We start from the raw sequence: 17,466 nt of genomic DNA on the forward strand, positions 1-17,466 counted from the left end.
AATGTATTTTGATTAAAATTTCTTCAACTATTTTTATTTATCCTAGCTTCTTTTCTTACTTCTTTGTAATGTTTGCTTAATATTTGTACATTTGATTAAACATCACACTTTAAAATCATAGTGTAATCAAAAAAGTACTAAATAAAAAGAATTAAGAGATGTTTATTTTACTTTTATACTATTTGAACAACTGAAATCATCACTTGAATCGACAAAGAAGGTTGTAGCATGTCATTTGTTCTTATTGAGTCAAATATGCACACTCATTATTTTAGAAGTGAATGTGATAATTTTAAAACAATTTTTGTTGAAAGTCTTTTTTATCTCCCTTGCTACATGGGTGGGATGTTAATTTTCTCCTGTTATAGGACTCCCCAATAATCACTTATAATCACAGCTGAAAATAAAACCTGATATATATTCAGTAAGTACACAGTTGAATTTCTCAACTTGACTTACCTAAATTTCTCCAAAATCAAAATGAATACCTTAAGCATTTACCACATTGAATTGCCATTTACATAGACAAAATAAGTGGTATTTAGTTCTCATTTTATAATCACAATTTTCCTGTGGATGTCTGGTATAATACCTTTCCTCTCAATACAATAAAAAGAGAACTTTGACATCAGTTTATGATCCAGTTAGTCTATCTACATACTGATTACATGGAGACAGTTTGCTTAACAGTAGAAAAACCATAAGGTAGAAACGGTTTGCAACCTGTCTGTTCCTATGCCAGAGTAATTATCACAACTATCACCTCCTGTCCTTTTTCTGCTCCAGGTGACATGAAGATAGGGAATGAGGAGAAAAGTAGCAAACTTTGACCCTGAGGAGGAAAGAAAACCATGTTAGTCATTCAAGGAAAGTCACAGTGCCTATCTGTATTGATTTACTTCCATTTTATTCTGTAGAATTTCAACAGAAACTGACTTCTTCGTTATAATTTGCAGAGGCTTCATTTACTGCCATTACATTATTTAGGTTAACAAATAATATTCTGAATTAAAGTTTGCATGACTGAAATAATGATCATAAGAGATTGAATGATTTCAATGGTATAAACATTTAACTACCATAATGATGTGCTTGGCCAATTTGGACATAAGACTTTATGTGTTAATGAACTGTATTGTCACTCCTCAACTTTTGCAGGTCAAAAAAGATAGAAATATTATTTTAGTAAATGGCTGCTGCCCAGATATGAAATTAGTTGTTGGGCTTGGCTTTATTTTTCTTATGTGATATTCTATAAAGTTATGTGAGGAAAAGGAGATTCACTATACTTAGGGCCTAACTTATTACAGGTGGTATTCCATTATATTGCACTTCATAAACATAAAATATTTCAATTCAATTAAGAGAAGGTGTTAAATAAATCTTTACAGCTGTATAGAGAATTCTAAGTTACATGGCTAAGTTAGGCAAATACAGAGACAAGCAATTGTTTTAGTGTAGTGTTTTCCTTTCTTCTGATATCCCATAGTTTATATATTCTCATGGTGTACCTCAGCATTGGAGAGTATTTATCCCAAATCTTCATTCCTGTCTAATCTGGGGCATCCTTTGCTGAGAATTAACCCATGACTATTTTATTCATTTTAAAAATAAGTACTAAATATACTTTGAAGAATTATATTGTGACAACATGACTCTTAAGATCTATAAATTAAACCTCTATTAAAAAAAAGAAAAAGCATTATTCAGGACTTGTAAAAAAAAAAAGACTGTGAAGTTTGTGGTAGTCTATGGTAGGTTGTGACAGTAAACACCAAAGGTAAGTCTCTTTTAAAACTTTCTTCATCTAAGCCAACAAAATTAAGGACAATTTAAAGTAAATTTTATACCATAAGATATTGCTCAGAAATTTAATTTTTCTTGCTTATATTTAAGAAATACAGCATGTCAACATTCACAATTCAAGTATTCTTTTTTGGACCACATATTGTGTGATTATCACATTTGCAAGAATTAACAAAAGTTGTTCCTTAAGAACTCTTAAATAAAACCCTAGTTCTGGCAAAGGTAGCAACATTGTACCATGTAGTTGATGGTTGATGTATGTGGGCACATATTTATTTTCCTAAAAGATGATCTACTTAGTATTTAAACATATAGGTAAGCCATCCTCAAATAAGGAAATTTTCATTTTACAGTTATTTTGACCAAAATTAATGAGAGTTTTCAGTGGTGAAGGAAAACTAAAACTGTAATTCTAAGCATGTTACGTGCTTACATGAGTGTGGGGGTGCACATGTGTTTCCATTCATCTTGCCTCTCACAAGCATCCACAGTCAGCTAGAATACGTAATGCCGTGTATCATAGTGAGGAAATGAAATCAAAAGTGCCAAACTTCATATAACTCTGTGTCTTAAATAAAATTTGGCATTAAGTTTAGTATGCTATTCAATATGTCCATTAAGAAATACAATTTTATCTCACAAACTGCATGTATTCTTACTCCTGGAAAATAAATGATGGCTGTGGTCTAGAGTATTTTGAACTTCATACATCAAATATTTTGGAGAAAATATTCTTTTTCATTTTTAAGACATACTCTACCACACTTTAAAGGAGTGACCTTAAATGTTTGCCCAATAAATGAATCTAACATAAAGAGTTTCTGTGAGTTTGTTCATCTCAGCAAAATTTATGCAGGGCAATAATGAACATCTGAGAAAATGCAGCAGATCATTTAACACAATTCAATATTTTGGACTTGCTTGAAATGGAAGATGAATTACCCTTTACTTCTGGAGCAGAATCCCAGTTAGAGTTTATGGTCAATACCATAAAAGTAGAAATCTTGATTTATATGTCTTCATATAAATTTAGTTTAAATTACTAAATCATAATAAGTAAATAAATTTTAAAAATCAAATAACCATTTGACCACAAATTGATAAATACATATGACTTTAGCTTGAGTGAGGACTGTTTGTAATAATGGATATGAGAACTTTAGATTTAGAATTAAATGATGATAATTCCAGAGTAGTTAAGGGAGTAATGAAACCTGCAATAAATCTTTCTGTTCCTAATCTGTGGTCTATAATGTATACATGGCTGAGAAGAACCTGATACACTCTATCTACTTACTCTTTTTGCTTCCTGAAAATGATCATAGATATTCTCTTTGTAAATATTCTATGGTATTTCAAACCTATGGGTAGTAGCTACAAAGCCAGAGAAAATATCATGTCTTATCTTCCCCATCTGAAGCCAACAGGCAATTCTACCCATTTTCATTGTCATTTCTTCCATTTTCTCCCATTTTTATGATCTAACCATCCTGAAGAAAATATTTAAACTTTGAAAAAGTATTTCATTTTAATTATTGTGCTTCAGCTTATTAAGAGATGTCAAATGTCATCCAGTATTTAACAACTTGTATTAATCTTACAGCCAAAGCAATCCACCAATTATAAACAAGTTCAATGACACAGTCAAATGCTATTTACAAACTAAGCAACATGAAGCTAGCCAGGCTCAGAAGGCCAAAAGCCATGTTTTCTCCCTTCTGTGGAATATAGAGCTCATACAAATACAGCAATATTATGAAAAACTGGTCACACTAAGGGGAGTTCACATATGAGAGGGGCAGGGTAAAAGAAGGAATTAAAGAAAGTGAATATGGTTGATATGCTTTCTGTACAATAATGAAACAACCATAATGAAGGGACTAACATAGAATGAAGAAAAATAGAGGAGATAAACCAATTTGGATTGTAATACCTATATACATGGAAATATCACAAAGAAACTCCCTGTGTAGTTACCTTTATCTCAAACAAGCAAAAATGTCATTTTTTCCTTTTTTCTTTCTTCTTCTACAAAATTAGAGAAAAAGAGGGTAGAATGTGTCCTGCCCAGGAAGGGGGTGGTTGGTACCAGTGGGAGTGGGATTGTGGCATGGAAAGGGGGTAGGCGGGTGAATATGGTAAAAATACTGTGTATACATGTATGCAAAGGCAAAAATGTTATCTGTTGAAACTATTCCAGGAATGAGGGTGGGGAGAGATAAAGGAGAGTGGTAGAGGGGGTGAATTCAACTATGACATACTTGATACATTTTTAAGAGCTCTTGTAAATGCTACAATGTACCCCCACCTAGCATAACAATAAAAAAATTAAGATCATAAGCCTAATTTGTCACATATTCTAAATTAGAAGCATAAGAATGGAACTATGAGTTTTTTTCCTAATATTATGAATTATCCTGTACTTTCCAAGTATTAAATATATCCTAGGAAACCTTCCTTTTTTGGAAATGTATAAAAGGATTACTGAAATACATAAAACAAATATAAAGGTATTGTTGAACCAATGAGTAGCAAAGTCAAGTCATTTACAGAACAAAATGATGTTCATCTAAAAGACAACAACTCATACTTAAGCAAGAAATGTCCTCTATGTACTTCCTATGAATATATTTGTGTGGGCTACAAGGCAGAGTCTAGGGCCTGCAATTGAGGAGAAAACAGACTGGAAGTCCAATATCAATCTTTATTGATGTGGAACTATGAAAGAAAAAAACCTAAGGATAGAATGATAAAAGCAGGGAGTGAACCTTTAAGTTTTCAACTGAAAGTTTGTCTGCCATGTGAATTTAAAGACTGAGTTTATCTCATATATGTAGTATCTTTATGAGACAGATGAGATGGGGTGAGGGGAATGACTACAGCCAGGGCTGAATTTTAGAGATTAGAACTCTCAACTCCTACTAATAGGGTGAGGCAAAATGGTCATGGTAAATTGCAAAACGAAAAGTGTTCTTCCTCTTTATTCTACCACTTACTAGAAGCATAAAGTACCAAATTATTGAAGTCTGACACATGATATATATTTAACAAAAATTGAAGACATTTCTACTACCCTTACAGCAAGAACAGAAACTTCATTTCCCATTAACTTAAGACAAAACTTATTAAATTAAAATTACAGTGTTAATCAAATTATTTTTTCAAGAATCAGTGATTTTTTGTAAAATATGTATTTAGAAATAACATTTATCATATATTTCCTCAATACATATTTCATTCATGATACTTGTGTTGGTGAATGCAAAATGAATTTAAATTTTCCTTGTAGGGATGATGGAGTGGCTCAAGTGGTAACAGCACCTGCCCAGTAAGCATGAGGCCCTGAGTTCAAACCAAGTGCTAACAGAAAACCAAAGTTACTTCTATTGGGAAATTTTCAAAGGTATGGAAGAAGAACTACATGTTCAAAACAGATATAAAATGTGTTTACTCTAAAAAGTGAACACATAGAATTATTTAAATGTTGAATTCTTAATCAACTGCAAGTTGTACCCAGTTGTATAACACTCAATAAAATTCATGTATATTGTAAAAGAAGTAGAATCATTATATGCACCAGAACCTAAAGAATATTTTCCTCTTTCATTCACTTTTTCATTGAATCTAAAATATAGAATATGCATTAATAGACATATCAGCACATTAGTTTCTTCATGTTTCCTAAATGTTTGATCTGAACAATGTTATTAGAAAGAAAAAATTCATGTATTTGAATTTTTACAAATTGTTATTTTAAATTTTTATGTATTTTTGAGTAATATTGTGCTTGCTAGCATTTTGATTATGCCATTTGAAAATTCTCAAAATTTGCATATGAACAACTGATTTAACATTCTAGAAATGGCCTTGATATGTACTGATTTACTGTGCTTTCTCACCTGATTTCAAAGTACATTATTCTCTTCCACAATCAAATTTACTTCCTTGAATTCTAATGATGGGGTTCAGGAAACCCTATCCCCCAAATATAGTAGTTTGTCATTTAGGAAAATAACAGAAGGAGTGTGATCACTCTTTCCTTTTCTTCACTTCCTCTTCTCTCGAGTGAGGTGATGAACATAGGCAGGATTTGCTGACATCCAGAAGAAGCAGGCACAAGACATTCAGTGGGTGCCTTCCCTGTATCTAGAACAAAAAAACCATATTTTCTATGTAGTTGAACTTGATTAAAAAAAGAAGCTATCCTTCTTATTATACAATCAACAAGCATTGTTGTAAAAGTGATACTCGCTTGAAGTCAATGATCACTTCAGATTCCCAAGAATCCATGGCCAAGAGAATCTGCTATCAAATTTTTATAACCACATTATATCACCAAACAATTTAATCTGAACATTAGACAAAATGAGATTTAATTTGTCCCATAAGACACTTATGCACTAACCAATCATCAAATATGTACAATGTAAATATAATTATATAAACATATTAACAAACTATCAATATTTATGTAATTTTTTTCTAATTAAAACATAAAGTAACGAATTAAAGTTTTCACTTATCTTCAAATCACTTATTACACTAAAGGAATTTAAACTTTTCTATAAGACATCCTCTGGCCAGCTGTGATAGCACAAGCCAATAATTCTAGTTACTTGGGAGACAGAGATCAGGAAGAATGCAATTCAAGACCAGCCCAGGCGAAAATAGTTTGCAAGACACCATCTCAATCTGTGACTGAGCACAGTTTGAATGTTTATCATTCCAAGCTATGTGGGAAAGCACAAAGAAGGTGATCCAGGTCTGAGGCACCTTGGACATAAAACCAGACCCACACTCTAGCTCAAAAAAAAAAAAAAACAACTTACAAAATGTCTGGTGGGATATCTCAAGTGGTAGAGAATCTGAGAATCTGCCTAGCAAGAACAAGGCCCTGAGTTTAACCTGCAGTATGAACAATAAAACAAAAAAAAGCTAAGTAAGATCTACTGCATATAAAATTCATCTAGTTATACTTGAAATGATATTTGCCAAAACAAAGATAGAAATTATCATTTAGAATAAATTGATACAACAGACCAGTAGTACTGAAATTAATATAAAAATGAGTTGTATATTAAAATTAATTTATAACATAATTGATCCAAATTTTGTTCTTCTAATTACTGTGGCTTATATGTCCATACAGAATAACTAACTCTAAATATTGCTGTTTATAGATTTGAGTAGTTTCCTTTCTATCTATCTCTATCTGTCTATCTATCTATCTATCTATCTACCTACTTACTTAATTATCTATTGATCTAGATATATCCAGAACAATAAAAAAGCACATGAGCAATGAATAGTAATTAAAAGTCATAAAATATGAAACTTTCAGAGAAGGAATCTGTAGAATGCTATTGACAGCAGAAAAAGCATAGATGAAAAATGTACAGACACTCAACACACAGTGCAGCAGAGAGAGGTAGTAGCCACACACATGCTCAGAATTTTACCTTATTCATTTAGCTAAATCCAAGAAAATCAGAAAAGCAAGGCTTCTCCCATCTGAGGTCCGAAAATTTCCATGTCTGGAGCATAGATCTCAGAGAAAGTTAAGTGAATAAATGGCAGAAACACATTAAAGATCTGCAACTGCTTTAACTCTGCAACTGATTTTAATTAGCATAATTAATTTTACAAGCAAAATTATCATCTGCAACACCATCACTATGTCCATGTTGTATTTAGGAGTTCATACTTTCTTGATTTCTCTAACAGAGAAATGATTAAAACTTATAACAAATATATATATATATATATATATATATGATTAGTTAAGTAATAATTTTAAAGGTCTGTTTTAGTATAAAATCATATTTTTGCTACCATTCTCAATCTACCAAAGAATATTAATTTTCTTTCATTAGAATAAATTATCTCTTCTTCACCTTGGAACAAGTGCTACATTTTGTGTTGACATTAGTTGTAAACAAGGCATTGAAAGAGTATACCCTAAAAATGATTAGAATTTTTGTAGATGCTAAATATTTTTGGATAATATGATTATAGATTTGGGGGAGACTTTAGAGATTTTTTTACTCTAAAATTTTCTGTCAGAAGTTGAAAATATTTTCATCAAACTTTAAGCACAACAATTTATTTGCACCAAGTTAATGAAAACCACTTCTCACCCTGATTTTGCTACTAGAAAAAAATTTCTTTCCACTATTTCATCTCATTCTGACCAAAATCTCAACTCTAAAAAAAAAGTTGAGTCTTAAGATTTAGCCCTTTCCTCAGAAAAGTTGCTCTATATTAGTCATCACCCATTACCTACAAATTTCTGAGAAACTGACTACATCCATACTAACACTTTCCCCATAATCTACAACTCAGAGTTCTCCTTTTTCTTCCAAGACTTAGTCCACCAGTCAGCTCCTTTTCCTTCTGTATATTACAACTTTTCTTACCAGGTCAGAGGCAGGTAGCAAAGAGACAGGGCAGAAAGCCAAAACTTAAGCAGCATTCTTACAGACCAGTGGTGTTGGGGAAGCAAAAACATGACTAGATCTAGCAAAGAAAGGAGACCTTAGAGTACATATTATATCGACTTTTAAACTAATGATGCAAGTTTGATATATCTCCAAGGTAAAATAAATAAATAAGTAATGGGGTGATAGCAAACTCTTGTAGTGTATTTAAGACAAACAAAGAGAAAATTAGGCAGATGCTTGTTCTAAGTGCAAAAGAATTAAAACAATAAAAATATAGATTATAATATTGACTATCTTTATAAATTTAGCAGGAAGATAGGGAAATTTTATTTAAAAGTAAAATTCATAAAAATTCATATGCAAAAGGCTGGTATATTAACCTTATATAAATTTAAATACACATTGATGACGAGGCAGAAATAGTAGAGTAACAACTCAAGTCTCAGACAAGACAAAATATTTTGCAATTTATTACATCACACATATCTAGGATGTGTGAAGGCTTTCTATAAAACAGACAAATGATGACACAGAAAGAAAAAAGATAAAGAAATGGCCAATTAAAATATGAAAAACTGATCAGAATTAGAAGATATAAACAAAATGCAAATTAAAACTGAAATGAAATGCCACTAAATAACTATTAGAATAGAAAATATTGACAAATATTAGAAAGGTAAAGAGAACTCTGAAAGCTCCTACATTCCTAATAGATGCACATTGGTACACCATTTGATAAAATGTGTTGACAGTATTTTGCACAATTTTTTCATATCGATATAATATATAGAAATTATTTTCAGAAAAAGACTAACAGTATGTCACTCCTAATCTTTGAAAGAAATCTTGCCACAACAATCACTTTTTAATTCTTTAGGGAAATTCTTTATCCTCTTACTATTACCCCAGTTTCTTGAGTTTGAGATAGAACATATGATGCTTCTTCAGTTTTCTCTAATCTATCTGAAATGCTTTATCTTTTTTTTTTTTTTGGCACAGCTAGTGATTGATCCCAAATCCTCATGTATACAAGGCAACAACTCTGCCACTGAGTTACAAACCCAGTTTATATATTATTCTTAAGTTAAGTAGACAAACTTCCATCAAAGTGGCCAAAATAAGACTTTTGCATTTTTAACTTTTATATCCAGTGGAATTGCTTCACATTATTTATCAAGTATATTATTATCTGAACTTTTCTACTAATATTATCTACATTTAAAACTTAAGCCAATCAAGGACAGTCTTCCTGGAGATTTGCATTTACACTTCCCTAAATTGAATAAAAAGTATATTGAAGAAACATCTGCAGACTGGTGTGTAGCATACCTAAATATGAAATTCTCCAATACTGACAGTAATATACAATTCCAAAGGCAAATGTAACTGTTAAAGTCAACATATTCAGGAAAAAATATTTTATTAGAAATTACAGTGTTGATCAAATAACTCTGGAAAATTTTATGAAATTGTATAGAACATGAAGGAGGCTGACTACAGTAAAAAATTAAGAAACAAATTAGAGTCACCTGTCATTAACAACAAATACTCTTAGATCACTATTAATAATATGAATAATGACTCATGACTCGCAGGCTGAACATGACTTCACAACCAACCATCTCAGTGATGAGGGAAAAGAACTTACTTTTATCTATGCCGCAAGTATGCTCATGAAAGGCAGACTATTAATTTCATTATTATCAAAATAATTGTTTTATATACATCTGTAGTAAAGACTCTTTTTTATATCTGAAAATGAGAAAGAGGAAGTGAGAGAGAATGACAAAGTCATTGTATCCCAATAGAATCTGGAAAGACTTTATCAAAAGAACTGAAATCTTTTTTATTTACAACTCTCAGGTTTAGGCAGGTTCTTGCAAGTATGTCACAAATTCTCCTGATGGCATGTCTTCCTTTCCACAATCTTCTAATCCCATTATGCTGATTCCCACTATTAATAATCATTTAATATCTTAAGAATAAAACTTAAAAATATTTAGGAAACAAATATAAAATTATAAAAACAATTTCTGAGAGAGTATTGGATTGATAGATGGCTCTAAATAGCTATTTGTAATTTAAACTATCTCTCCAAGCCTGAAATGGAAGTATTTGTAAATGGAAGGATTTTCCAAAATGTTATTTAATACTGGGGACAAAACGGAAAACTACTAAAATGTATAGGCAAAATGCTAAATATTGACAAATACATTCTATGAAATAATAGTCTACTCATTACAGTTCCTTAAATGGACCTGCAAGTTTGACCAGAATGATTTAATAACATTTCTGCATTTGGCTAGCCAGTAGCATTTCAAAATCTAAAAGCAATCAACTAAGGTGTCAAGTGCATGAATCACCATTCAAACGTTAAATGTACAAGAATTACAAAACAACATTAAAGAAGAAGAATTAAGATGAAATAAGAATGCGTGTTTGCTCAATTTAATAGGATTCAGGGCGGCCAGAATAAATAACAAAATTTCACAAGAGTAAAATGCTTAATCTACAGTGAAACTAAACGGATATGCACCGGTAAGTTAAAAATCCTTTGTTTCATAATGTAGTCTTCTACCTCAAATGAGAAAGGCATGGGTTATGTTCTGTAAGAGAGTTCATATGTTCATAAGAGAGTTCTGTGCTTGAACTCTCTTTTCCACATGTGAAGTGCCCACTACTGAGCTGCTTCCTGAGCAGATGCTTGTCATTTTTGTGTTATGTAAGCATTAAACATTCGATGTGCTTCCCAGTGACTCACTGTTTCCTTTCTATAATAATACTGAACAATTAAATTAGTCAGTATCATTTTCAGTGTCCAACAATTCCTTCAATTTCTCATTATCTTTTATACTGCTAATGTTTACTTCTTTTTCTTATGGGTACAATACAGTCTTGAATGATTCTAAAGTTACTAATTAGAATTCTTTAAAATATTTTTCCATATATTGAATTATCTTTGCATCATGCAACTTTCTCTTACGTATAGATCAATAAGATGATTTTCTGACATCACCATTTTCCCCTTGTATCCCTAAAGTTTGCGGTTCATAGAACATCTAATTTGATCTATTAACAAATACAACACAGATTATATTATGGCCACAAATTAATTGGTTGAGAACTAACCATTTTTGGGAAGACAATTTGTTTTACTCACTCAACCATTTTAAATACTAAAATCATACAAAATACTTTCAATAAAACCCTCAGAATAATGATTTACCAAATACCTGGAAAGAGATGCCAATATATAAAATCGACCATCTCACGTTACATGAGTTACTACCCTGCATAAAATGATTGGCACCATATTTCTCACATCCTAATCCATGTATTATTTTGTTTTTGTGTGTATAACATTATTGTTCTGTCCTGAACTCTATACTCCCCAAATGTGTGCTTTGAAACCCTAAATTTTGATGTGACTGTATTTGGATATATGATCTTTAGGGAGATATTTAAGGTTAAATCAGTTCTAAGGGATGAAGGTATAATCCAAGAGAACTGGTGTTCTTAGAAGAAGAGAAACAGAAAGCAAGGAGTACACAAATATAGGCAAAATGCCACAAGTCAAGAAGAGAGATGTGAAACCCAAAACTCTAGCAGAGTTGATATCAGATATTTTAAATTTCTAGATTGGGAGAAAACAAATTTCTGTTATATACAACATTCAGTCTATGTTGATCTGTTATGGAAGACCAAGAAGATTGATATAAATATATTTTTTCTAGATGCAATTTGTTCTTATTAAAATAGTGTATAACATCAACACTTCAGTTAATTTTCTTCTTTGCATTACCCTTTTACAACCACACTATGCTGCTCATTAATAATGGATGAACAAATGAAGTGGTTAAACATTTAGGATATTTTATACAATCCTGAAATTTATCTAGCTTCTTCAAAATGCAGTATTTTAATTTTCTCTATCTATTTTCTTCTCCATTTTGCATGGCCCAAATGGTGAACATTTGAATTCTAAGACAAGTATCTCACTTTTGTGAAATTTGTTAAAACTCATTGCTGATAAATTTCTCCTTTCCATTTCCTTGCTCTCTTTTATCAGCAATTCCTTTTATATGAATGTTCAACATCCTGAATTAATGATTCACTTCTTCCAATATTTCCATCACATTACTCATTTGTCTTTTTTTCCCTTACGTTTGGAAGAATTTCTTGATTTTTTTTCTTCTAGCCCTTCTATTAATATTTTATTTAAGCAATCATATTTTCATTATCTAAAACCTCTTTCATATTCTCTCATCCTTCTTTTTGTAGCAGCTTATTCCATTTTATTTATATCCAGTATGTTCTTGAATTACTCTGAAGCCACTGATTAGAATTCCTTTAAATTCATTTATATTTCTTCATTTAACATTGTACTATAAAAGCCATGCTTAATGTTTTTGTTTACTTTTTTGATTTCTACTTCTATTTCCTGTACATATGTAATAATTATTGCTTGTTTATTCATATTCATGAGTGAAAGCATAATTTATGTAACATAGGAACTGTTTTAAATTCCTCCAATACTGTGCTGATGTATTTGCTAAAAGTTTCCATGTTGGCAGATACGGTGTTGTAGCAGGTAAAAGTCATTTGTAATATAGAAACAGAACAGAATCCTATGCAATTAAGCTCAAATATTTTCTTTCCATGCTTCTAAAACTTGCACAAACATGATCCAGAAATGTTCTAGTCTGACTGACTTTTTTCAATGCTAGTCACCATCTTTTTCAAATTTCCCAAAAAATCCAAAGAATCTGGTCTGGTGATGAGTATACATATATATATATATATATATATATATATATATATATATATATATATATGTATGTATTTAATGACAAATTTGCTCCATTAATGACTTTTCTCAGTTTTTCATTTGAAGCTTATTTTATATAAACAAATATATTAGTTTTTTGGTAATTAATGAGTGTGTTACTTATTTTTCAGCACTGTGATTGACATACATGACATAACCAACTTAAGAGAAAAAAGATTTATTTTGGCTCAGGATCTCAGAAGTTTCAGTCCATGATTTCCTGGCCCCATGCCCTTTGTCAGAATATCACGGAGATATGATCCTCTGGTTGAATAGGTTCTTCACCTCATGCTGGACATATGGCAGATAAACTGGGATATGAAAAGGGACCAAGGCAAGATATATTCCCCAAGGCACCCACTCATGCCTTTTGCTACCTCCCAATAATGCTATCATATTATAGATTAATCAAGGAATTATATCATGGAAAAGAACTAAGGAATCATAATCTAATTATGAAATGTCCTTATAGAAGTCCAGACATGTATTTACCAATCTCCTAGATTTATCTTTATCCAGCCAAGTTGACAAGATTATCACAACTTCATTCTTTGTCAATTTGACATTTAAACATATCTTCTTAAACCATCACATTCCACCATTGGCCTCCCAAAATGCATACTTCCATCTCACAATGTAAAATATATTCAGTCCATCCCCATGAGTCACAGTAGTCTTAAAAGTTCCAACATTATTCAGAAACTGAAGTTCACAGTCTCCTTTGAGACTCAAAATCTTATAAATAATAACAATAATAACAATTTACATGCTTCCAATATATAATTGCACAGATTAAGTATTCCCATTCCAAAATGGAGGAATGGGACCAAGGCAAGACTGAAACTCCATAGGGAAAACATTAGATCCTGTGACTCTATTTCCTGAATACAAGGTATGTGATGACAACATGGGAGATTCCATGTGCTTGGGAGGCTATATCTCTATGTCCCTCCTGGTTGCAGCTCACATGGCCACACTCATGAGATGGTTCTACTTTTTTCCTTCCATTTCCCCAGCAGATTTTCCACATTCCTAGCATCACCCTTGTAACTTAAAAGATCACCAATTTATAGACTTTTTGCAGGGAATCTGACCCTACTACACTTTGCATAACTTCCCAGGCCTTCATTCAAAATCTCAGAGGAAAGTTCCATTATCATGTAACTCTTCATCTGGCATGCCTACAAAACTGGCACCAGGTAGATGATGAGAAAGACTACTACCTGCTTGTGCAGTAGCCAAACCCTCTTGAACCCTTGCTATAGGAGCCTTTGATTATCTCGGCAACTGAACAAGAGAAAATACTTCTTTAGGTAGCCCTGAGTGAGAAGACCACTGCCTAAAGCTCTCTCTTTTCAAAGGAAGTCTTTGAAGGGAGTTAATAATTTTATGCTCTATAGCCTGCAATGAATTGGGTCTGGTCAATTCATGAGATACCCTCAGTGATCTTTAAAATGTTCTCAGGGCTACTCACCCACAAAAAAGAATGAAATTTTGTCATTCACAAGAAAATGGATGGAAATAGAGAACATCATCTTAATCCAAGTTAGGCTCAGAAGGCCAAAAATCACATGTTCTCCTCATATACAGATTATAGACCCAAAACAAAGGCAGTAATTCTATATGACATGGGTCACACACTAAGGGGGAGAACACACATGGGAGAAATAGGTAGTGGAAAGGAAACTTAAATCTTGAATGTGGTTGATGTGCTCCCTGTTGAGGACTGAATAAAGTAATCTTTTTTTTTAAATTTTATTATTCATATGTGCATACAAGGCTTGGGTCATTTCTCCCCCCTGCCTCCACACCCTCCCTTAACACCCACTCCGCCCCCTCCCTCTCCCCCACCAATACCCAGCAGAAACTATTTTGCCCTTATTTCTAATTTTGTTGTAGAGAGAGTATAGGCAATAATAGCAAGGAACAAGGGTTTTTGCTGGTTGAGATAAGGATAGCTATACAAGGCATTGACTCACAAAAATAGGCAGAGGCCACAATACAAAGGTGACCAGGAAGTAGTGAAGAGGTCTCGTAGAGACAAACCAATGTGGGTTTCAATACACATGTGCATGGATGCAACACTAAGAATCTCTCTGTATAGCTATCTTTATCTCAAACTAGCAAAAATGATATTCCTGGAAGCTGGGAAGGGGTTGGAGGTAGAAAAAAAATGTATACACATGTACGTAAATGTGTAAAAACAATAAAAGAAAAGAAAAAATTGTTTAATTAAGTAAAAAAAAATTCCCAGGGTAAAGTACTCTGTTCTTTTTATGGAGCTAATGTCTTTAACAACTACAGCATCATTAACCACCACACTGTCTTTGTCCACAACTTTCAAATAGCTACTTTTCTTGCAGTACTACATGCATTTTTAAATCCTTCTTCTCTGTTTCTGTGCCCAGTTCTCAGTATAAATCTGGCTAAAAGCAACCAAAAATAATCTGGTCAAAGTCTGATTGCTAAATTGTCTTACAATTTCCACCACCAAATTAATTAATCCATTACATTTAAACTCAGCCTCCCACAATGTATCTGGCCATGGACATAATGAAGACATTATTTCCCAGAATGCAACAAAAATGGCCTTAGCCTAATTCCAAATGTTGTCCTTATTTCCATATGAAACCTGTATTCATAGTCTTTAACTGTCCCATTAAGCTTTGCTTATAGTATTCAAGGGTTTTTCTAGACTGAATTTCTGAACTCTTTCAAATTCTCCCCAAAACAATTTCCAAAGGATAAAGGAGCACATAGTCGTATTTAGTCACAGCTCAACACCCTCTCTTTTTATCCATGTTCTGTTAGTTAATTTTCATTACTCTGACCAAAATACCTGACTGAAACAACCCAAGGGAAGAACATTTGTATTTAGCTTTTGGGAAATCAGAGGTTATTCTCTATTCCCCTAAGTAGGCAATGGTAAAAGGTCAGTATCTAGGGAAGACATAAAGAGGAGAATCATTGACTTACTGTATTTTTATTAGCATATATTAATTGTACAAAATAAGGGATTTAATGACATTTTCATACATGCAAATAATGTGTTTTGATCATATCCATCCTCCCTTCACTCTTTCTTATTTTCTCTTTCATCCTTTAACATTCCTTAGAGTCCCATTTTTACCTACATATTCTGTATTTTTTTCCTTGAGTCCACATATGAAAGAAAACATTTAATATTGTCTCCATGGAACTGTCTTATTTTACTTAACATCATGTTCTCCAGTTTTATCCATTTTCCCTCAAGCAACATAACTTTATAACTCCATTTTTCTTTATTGCTGAGGAGAATTCTATTGTGGGTATGTTTCTATCTATCAGTCTGTCTGTATGTATGCATATATACATAAACCAATAAAAATGTGATATGAATATATCTATATGTTTATATATATATATAATCACTTTTTATCCACTTATGTCAATTCTTCCTTTTTTTTTTTTTGGTGTACTGAGGTTTGAACTTGACAACTGGAGGCATGTTCCCAGACCATTTGTCAATTCTTATTTTTATTTCCTCAGCTGTTGGCATCCTCTTCTGAATGATTACCTATACCTAGATCTTGAAGTGTTTTACCAATGTTTTCTTCTACCATTTTCAAAGTTTCCAGTCAACTATTAATTTTGATCCATTTTAAATTAATTGTTTAAAGGATGAGAAGGATTCCATTTCTCTTATCTGAATGTAGACATAATTTTCCCATCACCACTTATCTAAAAAGGCTATGTTTTCTTCAGTGTGTACTTTTGATATCTTTGTCAAGAATCAGATTACTTTGGCTTGTGGAATAGCTCAAGTGGTAGAGTGCCTGTGTAGCAAGTGTGAGGCCCTAAGGTCAAACTCCAGTACCACCAAAAAAAAAAAAAGAAGGATTCAGATGGTTACAACTGCTCAGGCTTATTTCTGAATCTTGTTATCTACTCCATTTTTGTATCAGTAATCAGTCCTATGCTGTTTTTATTCTGTGACTTTGTAATATAGTTTGAAGACAGGTATTGTGATACTTCAGCATTACTTTTTTATTCTTTTTGCCAAGCAATGTTATAGCCATTTGGGAATTTTTGTGTTTCCATATTAACTTAGCTTCCCTTTCACATAATCATTTACCACCACTTGCTCCCCTTTCCAGAACTCTAGCACCTAATTTCTCTACTAGAAATCCACTTCCTCTCTCTTTGCAGTTCTGACCAATTTTCCATGGCATGGAGATTTCTGCTTCTCTGACTCAACATCTTTCCCATTTCTAGACCAAATCCTCCAACTAACACTTAGTGGGTGAACTCCTGGTCCTGACTGAGGGGTATAGGAGACAGAATGAAGGCAACAAACAATACAGTACCAAACTCAGATAAGGTCATTCAAAATGGCTTCATTTTACTGCACCT

Source organism: Castor canadensis, chromosome 6 (assembly GCF_047511655.1).
Source record: "Castor canadensis chromosome 6, mCasCan1.hap1v2, whole genome shotgun sequence".
Taxonomy (NCBI): Eukaryota; Metazoa; Chordata; class Mammalia; order Rodentia; family Castoridae; genus Castor; species Castor canadensis.